Source organism: Diceros bicornis, chromosome 28 (genome assembly GCF_020826845.1).
Source record: "Diceros bicornis minor isolate mBicDic1 chromosome 28, mDicBic1.mat.cur, whole genome shotgun sequence".
NCBI classification, from domain to species: domain Eukaryota; kingdom Metazoa; phylum Chordata; class Mammalia; order Perissodactyla; family Rhinocerotidae; genus Diceros; species Diceros bicornis.
Window position 1 is genome coordinate 28,526,078 of NC_080767.1, and position 10,715 is coordinate 28,536,792.

Consider the following 10,715-nt stretch of genomic DNA (forward strand, 5'->3'; position numbering starts at 1 on the left):
TACTTTGCCAAGTATTTTATATGAATGTTAGGTTAAGCTAGATTAGGGAAGAGTGAGGTCTTGACAAATGAAATAGCAATATATGAGAGAAATCAAGTCTTAGAGAACCCCAAACTCCTAGATTTATCTAAAACAGAATTCTCACCTGTGGCACTATTAACATTTGGGATTGGATAATTTTTGTTGTTGTTGTTTTGTTGAGGTAATCATAGTTTATAACATTGTGGAATTTCAGTTGTACGTTATTATTTCTCAGTCACCATATAAATGTGCCCCTTTACCCCTTATGCCCACCCTGCAACCCTCTTCCCCTCTGGTAACCACTAGTCTGTTCTCTTTGTCCATGTGTTAGTTTGTCTTCCACATATGAGTGAAATCATATGGTGTTTGTCTTTCTCTGTCTAGCTTATTTCGCTTAACATAACACCGTCAAGGTCCATCCATATTGTTGCGAGTGGGACAATTTTGCCTTTTTATGGCTTAGTAGTATTCCATTGTATATGTTTACCACATCTTCTTTGGACTGGATAATTTTTTGTTGTATGGGGGCTTCCCTGTGCATGTAAGATGTTTAGCAACTCCCTGGCCTCTACCTACCTGATGCCGTCTAGCACCCCATCCCCAAGTCATCGCAATCAAAAATGCCTTCAGATATTGCCAAATGTCCCCCCGGTGAAGCAAGGGATGATATTGCCTCTGTTTTCAGAACCGTTGGTCTCAAGTGTTACCTGTTGTGCAATCCTTGCTTAAGGAAACCACAACTCATTGAGAGAGAAAACTAAGATACTGCTTATCCAGTAACCAGGATTAAAACTTAACATATCTCAGAAGGCAAAATGTAGGATCAAAGTAGGGAAGGGTAAGTGTTACATCCATAAGAGTTATAGGAATTTTCTAATTTATGTCCTGAAAATGTGGGGAATATTTGCAGGAATGGATTTGAGGGATCTTGACTGAGAAAATGGAAATGGAATTTTTAGATTAAGCTGAATAATTGATAGGATTGCACTTGCCAGAGATTTGGCAGTCAGTGTGGTTGCTTGGGCAGCCAGCTGTGGTTCTAACAATGTACTGAGCTGGCTAATCCCAAATAGTGTTGAAAAGCCAGAAAGAATTTGGCCTAAAAGAAGGAATAAAAAATTTTAGGATATAGGAGTGCAAGATTATCTTGCAAGACTATCATGCAATCTGCCCATGCAATCCTCATATGTCCTCTGATATATTCCAGAAGATTCTGTTGAGTTTTGCCACAAGGAATGGATTAGTGCAAGAATTACCAGGATCTTTAAAAAGCACTTTACTTGCTGCTGTTTCTAGGCTGAGAATGCTGATGGGAAGGGCTACATTTAAAATGAGAGTGTAATCTCTGTGGGGGTGGCAGAGCCGTATGACAGAAATGAGCAAGTAGTGGGCATGGTCATCAAATTGCAGGGTGAATGTGATGATCTAATCTCAGGGAGGTTTTACCATAGTTAAATTAATTTATTAAAATTTATTTTTGATTGTAGGAGTAATTTGTGAATATTTCTTATTGTTAAAAATTCAAACAAAATAGATAATGCAAACTCTCCCTAGACTCCTCTCCTTTAATCCGTCTTGCTTTCAAGAAATGCTCACCAGAAATTCTCCACTGCAGAAGAGGCTCTTGATACTAAGATGTTCAAGATGGCCCCGTCTGTAAATGCCAGTTCTCTTCTGTCTCCAGCCAGCGCAGTGCTTGCAGAATGGGCTTGTCAACACAGTGGCCAAGGTGTCAGTGATGAAGGCTGTGCATGGGCTTCAGCAACATAAACTTCCCTTCTCCAAGGCTGCCCTGGCCCATGCCATTGGTGAGGACTCAGTATGCCAGCAACAGCAACCAATTCTGAGTCCTGGACTTAGCATTACACCTGTAGGCATCTAGCCAGTTCTCTGTTGGGCAGATAGATTATAGTGGATCCCTTCTATTGTGGGAAGTGGAGCAGCAATTTCAGATCTTATCACATGACTTCCCTTGTGATAGATGAGGATTTATCTCTCCTGCTGTCATCCTCTCTGCTTACTTTCTCCAACCTTTAAACATAATTTTTGGTTGAGTAAATATTCACTATTTACATTATACCTATGCAAAAATTATTTGTAGTCAAACATCGTAATATATTACGATCATATTTCTTTTCTTATTTTTTGCTTTTCCTGAAGTTAAAAATTGTTTATTTTAAAATTTTTTCTTATTTTTATTTGTACCTGTTGCTGATTTAAATAACCTTTTGGTACAGTTTTATGTGTCCCAGGACAAATATTAATGGAAACCCACACACCACATGTTTAAATATTTAAAAGTTATAAATCAAACTACTAAATAAAATCTCTTTTCTTGTCTTGTATTAACATATATACCTTCACAAAAAACTGAAAATTATCTCAAGCTGGGGTTTTTTTGCGGGGGGGGGGGGGGTGGGTAGGAAGATTGGCCGAGAGCTAACGTCTGTTGCCAATCTTCCTCTTTTTGCTTGAGGAAGATTGTTGGTGAGCTAACATCTGTGCCAATCTTCCTCTATTTTGTATGTGGGACGCCACCACAGCTTGGCTTGATGAGTGGTGTGTAGGCCTGAGCCAGGGATTGAAACCCCCAAACCCCAGGCCACCGAAGCTGAGAGCGCAAACTTAACCACTATGCTGCTGGACTAGCCCCTCTCAAGCTGGGGTTTTTATATGACTAAAAATCTGTGAATTATCAGACAACTTAATTTAATTTTTATTGCAAATGACTGGGTTAGTGATGTTCGGATAGTGGTAAAGTCTTGCATATTATTTTCCATAAATTTTGTTTTCTTGCTTTAATTTCAGCAAAATGTTATGCTGAAACTTCACATAAATTTTGATTTATTGACAATAATGCCACATTAGACTTCTTGTGTCATTGTAGACCTTATTTTTCTTTTAAAACATTCAAAATGATCTATTAAAATTAAAAGGCAAGATACTAATTATGATAAATGAATATAAAAATTTTAAAAATATCTTTAAGGCTGAAATTTTTCATTTAATATTTTGAAATTTTAATTAAATCAGCAAACATTTTATAAAAGTAAAACTAATTACAATTCTAGAATAAGTATCCATGTATCACTGTAAAATATAAATAGCTTGTTTTACACATATTATGTCTAGACATATACACACAGATTTAAGAGTAATATGAATTATTTAATATTACAAAATGTTTCTCAGCTGCCATGTATAACAGTGTCGAATAGTATGCTAATTAGTGAATATCGCTGGATACTCTAACTGGAATCTGAAGTGAAGTAAAAAAATGGACATTCAACGCTCTGAGACTTTAATATATAAGTATCTATTTCATTCATGTTCTCAGAGAGGAAGGATTTGTCAAACTAATTAGTTTGTATTTTCTCTTACTGAAGTGCTTCTACTGTTCAAATTCTCTCAGTAGCAAAGTCTGTCTCTGACGGTAGAATCACAACCTACATACCTACATAGCATTCAGGGACAGTTACCTTATATATATATATAGAGTGTGTGTGTGTGTGTGTGTGAGGAAGATTAGCCCTAAGCTAACATCCGTTGCCAATCCTCCCCTTTTTGCTGAGGAATATTGGCCCTGGGCTAACATCCGTGCCCATCTTCCTCTACTTTATATGGAATGCCACCACAGCATGGCTTGACAAGTGGTGCGTCAGTCCACGCCCGGGATCTGAACCTGCGAACCCTGGGCCGCTGAAGCAGAGGACGTGAACTTAACCGCTACGCCACCATGCCAGCCCCAGTTACCTTATATTTTGAGGAGAAAGGAGGACAAGAGCAAAGGATGTGGAGAAGCATCTCCCTGGAGGCTAAATGAAGTTAATGTCGCAAAGGGAAATATTTAAGGATAGATTGCACTGTGCCAGCATAAATTTATAAATTTGTTCTCTGTCTCTGATATGTAGAGCTCTCTAACGTGTGGGGTGAGGCCCAGTTCTAAAGTTGGTATTGGGTCTCAGCATTCAGTGTGCATGTGCTTAGGTCATGCTCCTATTCTCCAGTGGGGTACTTGTTCCCACAGCTGTTCTGTCATTCTGCATTCACCAGTTCTAGTCTTCTGTGGGAGTAGTTACTCAATGCCATGAGAGAAGGGAACTATAGCTCTATCTCCGTTTCTCATTTTTGAATTTTTAAATCTTTTTATTTTGAAATAATTTTAGATTTACAAAAAAGTTGTAAAGATAGTACTGAGTTCCTATATACTCTTCCTCAAGCTTCCCTTAGTGTTAACATCTTCCGTAATCCATCTGCATTTACCAAAACTAAGAAATTAGCATGAGTATGATACTGTTAACTAAACCACAGACTTTGTTTGGATTTCACCAGTTTTCTTGCTGATGCCCTTTTTCTGTTTCAGGATATCACATTGCATTCGGTCATCATGTTCCTTAGTCTCCAATCTGTGATAGTATTTTGGTCTTTCCTTGTCTTGCATAACCTGGACACTTTTTAAGAGTACTGGTCAGGTATTTGGGAGGCTGTCTCTCAGTTTGGGTTTGCCTGATCTTTGGGTTTGTCATGATTACATTGGGAATATGGAGTTTTGGGAAGAATACCCCAGGAATGAACTGCCGTTTTTGTTACATCATATCGGGTACATGATATCAACATGACTTATGACTGGTGTTGTTAACCTTGAGCACTTGGCTAAGGTGGTGTCTCAGGTTTCTCTAGTTAAATTTTCTGTCTTTGTATACCCTGTTCTCTCAAAGAGATTCACGAAGTCCAGCCCACCCTCAAGGGTTGGGGAAATGTATTTTAAAACTGCATTCTGTCAATCCTTATTTAATATCCCTTTTTACTCCCCACTCCCAAAGGTCCACTTAGTTCCTGAGCCTTTGGACTATTCTGTGATATACATCAATTTAGGTCTTGGCTTTCCCCACTATATCCTAAGTCGCTTTACTGCATTCAAGCTTCCAAAATTTGTTGCTATTGCCTCCTCTTCTCTTCTCTCTATATTAATAGGTTTATGGGTTTAAAAAATCCGTTTACTGTAGTTTTACTGGGGTTTCATAGGAAGTGAAATTGAATTGTTGTGTTCAGTCTGCCATCTTTATCTGGAAGCCTTGGGGGAAACATTTTTTAATCATCAACATTGACATTTAATCTGTGTTTGGATTTGCCATTTCTGTTTGTCACAATTTTACCATTGATCTAATTCATGGAATCACTCAATGTTTTTTTTTTGTACCATTGTTGTATTTCATAAAACATTGTGATCGGTCATAAAACTCAGTTCCCAGCTAGAGAGTGAGGCTTCTAGTGTTAGTTGGTGTGATTGCTCCTGAGTATCAAAGGTAATTTACCTTTGAAGCAACTTATTCCTTGCCAATTTGTATACATTTTATTTCTTTTTCTTGCCTAATTGCTCTGGCAAAAACCTGCAGTACTATGTTGAATAAGAGTGGCGAGAGTGGGCACCCTTGTCTTTTTCCTGTTCTCAGAGGGATGGCTTTCACTTTTTCCCCATTGAGTATGATGTTGGCTGCAGGTTTGTCATATATGGCCTTTATTATATTCAAGTACTTTCCTTCTATATCCATTTTGTTGCGAGTTTTGATCATAAATGGATGTTGGATCTTGTCAAATGCTTTCTTTGCATCTACTGAGATGATCTTGTGGTTTTCATTCCTCATTTTGTTAATGTGGTGTATCACATTGATTGATTTGCAGATGTTGAGCCATCCCTATGTCCCTGGTATAAATCCCACTTGATCATGGTGTATGATATTTTTAATGTATTGCTGTGTTCGGTTTGCCAATATTTTGTTGAGGATTTTTGCATTTGTGTTCAGCAATATTGGCCTGTAATTTTCCTTCTTTGTATTGTCCTTGTCTGGCTTTGGTATCAAGGTGATGTTGGCCTCATAGAATGTGTTAGGAAGTGTTCCATCTTCCTCTATTTTTTGGAATAGTTTGAGAAGGATAGGTATTAAATCTTCTTTGAATGTTTGGTAGAATTCTCTAGAGAAGCCATCTGGTCCTGGACTTTTGTTTTTGGGAGGTTTTTGATTACTGTTTCAATCTCTTTACTTGTGATTGGTCTATTGAAGTTCTCTATTACTTATTGATTCAGTTTGGGGAGGTTGTGTAAGTCTAAGAATGTATCCATTTCTTCTAGGTTGTCCAGTTTGTTGGCATATAGTTTTTCATACTATTCTCTTATAATCTTTTGTATTTCTGTGGTATCCATCATAACTTCTCCTCTTTCATTTCTAATTTTATTTATTTGAGTCTTCTCTCTTTATTTTTTAGTGAGTCTGGCTACAGGTTTGTCAATTTTTTTTATCTTCTTGAAGATCCTGCTCTTTGTTTCATTGATCCTTTCCACTGTTTTTTTTTGTTTCAATTTCATTTATTTCTGCTCTAATTTTTATTATTTCCCTCCTTTTGCTGACTTTGGGCTTTGTTCTTTTTCTAGTTCCATTAGGTATAGTTTAAGATTGCTTATTTGAGATTTTTCTTGTTTGTTAAGGTAGGCTTGTATTGCTATAAATTTCCCTCTCAGGACCGTTTTTGCTACATCCCATATGAGTTGGTATGGTGTATTTTCATTTTCATTTGTCTCCAGGTATTTTTTTATTTCTCCTTTAATTTCCTCAGTGGTCCATTGGTTATTCAGTAGCATATTGTTTAGTCTCCACATCTTTGTTACTTTCCCAGTTTTTTTCTTATAGTTGAGTTCTAATTTCCTAGCAGTATGGTTGGAAAATATGCTTGTTATGATTTCAATCTTCTTAAATTTATTGAGGCTTGTGTTGTTTCCCAACATGTGGTCTATCCTTGAGAATGTTCCATACACACTTGTGAAGAATGTGTATTCTTCTGTGGAGTGTTCTATATATATCTATTAAGTCCATCTGGTCTAGATTTTTGTTTAGTTCCACTATTTCCTTGTTGCCTTTCTGTCTGGATGATCTATCCATTGTTGTAAGTTTGGTGTTAATGTCACCTACTATTATTGTGTTGTTGTTAATACCTCCTTTTAGGTTTGTTAATAGTCGTTTTATGTACTTTGGTGCTCCTGTGTTGGGTGCCTATATATTTATAAGTGTTATGTCCTCTTGGTGGAGTGTCCCTTTTATCATTATATACTGCCCCTGTTTGTCTCTTGTTGTCTTTTTTATCTTGAAGTCTACTTTGTCTGATATAAGTATGGCAACACCTGCTTTCTTTTGTTTGCCGTTAGCTTGGAGTATCGTCTTCCATCCCTTCACTCTAAGCCTGTGTTTGTCTTTAGAGCTGAGATGTATTTCCTGGAGGCAGCATATTGTTGGGAGCTGAGATGTATTTCCTGGAGGCAGCATATTGTTGGGTCTTGTTTTTTTTTTTTTTTTTTTTTTTTTTTATTGATGTTTTAATGGTTTCTAACATTGTGAAATTTTGGGTTGTACATTTTTGTTTGTCCATCACCCCATATATGACTCCCTTCACCCCTTGTGCCCACCCCCCACCCCCACTTCCCGGGTAACCACAGTCCAGTTTTCTCTGTCCATGTGTTGGTTTATATTCCACATATGAGTGAGATCATACAGTGTTTGTCTTTCTCTTTCTGGCTTATTTCACTTAACATAATACGCTCCAGGCCCATCCATGTTGTTGCAAATGGGACGATTTTGTCTTTTTTTATGGCTGAGTAGTATTCCATTGTATATATATACCACATTTTCTTAATCCAATCGTCAGTCGAGGGACACTTAGGTTGCTTCCACTTCTTGGCTATGGTGAATAATGCTGCAATGAACATAGGGGTGCATAAGCCTCTTTGGATTGTTGATTTCAGGTGCGTTGGATAGATTCCCAGTAGTGGGATGGCTGGATCATAGGGCATCTCTATTTTTAATTCTTTGAGGAATCTCCATACCGTTTTCCATAGAGGCTGCACCAATTTGCATTCCCACCAGCTGTGTATGAGGGTTCCTGTTTCTCCACATCCTCTCCAACATTTGTTGTTTTTTGTCTTGGTGATTATAGCCATTCTAACGGGCGTGAGGTGGTATCTTAGTGTTGTTTTGATTTGCATTTCCCTGATGATTAGTGATGTTGAGCATCTTTTCATGTGCCTATTGGCCATCTGTATATCTTCCTTGGAGAAGTGTCTGTTCATTTCCTCTGCCCATTTTTTGATCGGGTTGTTTGTTTTTTTGTTGTTCAATTGTGTGAGTTCTTTATATATTATGGAGATCAACCCCTTGTCAGATGTATGTTTTGCAAATATTCTCTCCCAGCTGGTTGTTTGTTTGTTCATCTTGATTCTGATTTCATTTGTCTTATAAAAGCTCTTTAGTCTGATAAAGTCCCACTTGTTTATTTTTTCTTTAGTTTCCCTAGTCTGGGTAGGCATGTCATCCGAAAAGATTCCTTTAAAACCAATGTCAAATAGTGTGTTGCCTATATTTTCTTCTATGAGTTTTATAGTTTCAGGTCTCACCTTCAGGTCTTTGATCCATTTTGAGTTAATTTTTGTGAATGGCGATAGCACATGGTCCACTTTCATTCTTTTGCATGTGGCTGTCCAGTTTTCCCAACACCATTTATTGAAGAGACTTTCCTTTCTCCATTGCATGTTCTTAGCACCTTTGTCGAAAATTAGCTGTCCGTATATGTGTGGTTTTATTTCTGGGCTTTCAATTCTGTTCCATTGATCTGTGTGTCTGTTTTTGTACCAGTACCATGCTGTTTTGATTACTATTGCTTTGTAGTATGTTTTGAAGTCAGGAATTGTGATGCCTCCTGCTTTGTTCTTTTTCTTTAGGATTTCTTTAGCTATTCGGGGTCTTTTGTTGCCCCATATAAATTTTAGTATTCTTTTTTCTATTTCTGTGAAGAATGTCATTGGGATTCTGATTGGGATTGCATTGAATCTGTAGATTGCTTTAGGTAATATAGACATTTTAACTATGTTTATTCTTCCAATCCACGTGCATGGGATATCTTTCCATTTCTTTATGTCATCGTGGATTTCCCTCAATAATGTCTTGTAGTTCTCATTGTATAGGTCCTTCACCTCCTTGGTAAGATTTATTCCTAGGTATTTTATTCTTTTTGATGCAATTGTAAATGGTATTATCTTTTTGAGCTCTCTTTCTGTTAGTTCATTATTAGCATATAGAAATGCAACTGATTTTTGTAGATTGATTTTGTACCCTGCAACTTTGCTGTAGTTGTTGATTGTTTCTAACAGTTTTCCAACAGATTCTTTAGGGTTTTCTATATGTACAATCATGTCATCTGCAAATAGTGAGAGTTTCACTTCTTCGTTACCTATTTGGATTCCATTTATTCCTTTTTCTTGCCTAATTGCTCTGGCCAAAACCTCCAGTACTATGTTGAACAGGAGTGGTGAGAGTGGGCAGCCCTGCCTCGTTCCTGTTCTCAGAGGAATGGCTTTCAGTCTTTCCCCATTGAGTATGATGTTAGCTGTGGGTTTGTCATATATGGCCTTTATTATGTTGAGGTACTTTCCTTCTATTCCCATTTTATTGAGAGTTTTTATCATAAATGGATGTTGTATCTTGTCAAATGCCTTCTCTGCGTCTATTGAGACGATCATGTGGTTTTTATTCTTTGTTTTGTTGATGTGATGTATCACGTTGATTGATTTGCGGATGTTGAACCATCCCTGCGTCTCTGGTATAAATCCCACTTGATCATGGTGTATGATCTTTTTAATATATTGTTGTATTCGGTTTGCCAATATTTTGTTGAGGATTTTTGCATCAATGTTCATCAGCGATATTGGCCTGTAATTTTCTTTCTTTGTATTGTCTTTGTCTGGTTTTGGTATCAGGGTGATGTTGGCCTCATAGAATGATTCAGGAAGTGTTCCATCTTCCTCTATTTTTTGGAATAGTTTGAGGAGGATGGGTATTAAATCTTCTTTGAATGTTTGGTAAAATTCACTGGAGAAGCCATCTGGTCCTGGACTTTTATTTTTTGGGAGGTTTTTGATTACTATTTCAATCTCTTTACTTGTGATTGGTCTATTCAGATTCTCCATTTCTTCTTGGTTCAATTTTGGGAGGTTGTATAAGTCTAAGAATTTATCCATTTCTTCTAGATTGTCCAATTTGTTGGCATATAATTTCTCATAGTATTCTCTTATAATCCTCTGTGTTTCCATGGTATCCGTTGTAATTTCTCCTCTTTCATTTCTAATTTTATTTACTTGAGCCTTTTCTCTTTTTTTCTTAGTTAGCCTGGCTAAGTGTTTGTCTATTTTGTTTATCTTCTCGAAGAACCAACTCTTTGTTTCATTAATCCTTTCTACTGTTTTTTTGGTCTCAATATCATTTATTTCTGCTCTGATTTTTATTATTTCTCTCCTTCTGCTGGCTTTGGGCTTTGTTTGTTCTTCTTTTTCTAGTTCTGTTAGGTGTAATTTAAGGTTGCCTATTAGGGCTTTTTCTTGTTTGTTAAGGTGGGCTTGTATCGCTATGAGTTTCCCTCTCAGGACCGCTTTTGCTGCATCCCATATGGTTTGATATGGCATGTTATCATTTTTGTTTGTTTCCAGATAGTTTTTGATTTCTCCTTTAATTTCATCAATGATCCATTGGTTGTTCAGTAGCATGTTGTTTAATCTCCACATTTTTGTCACTTTCCCAGTTTTTTTTTCCTGGTTCATTTCCAGTTTCATAGCCTTATGGTCTGAAAAGATGCTTGTTATGATTTCAATCTTCTTA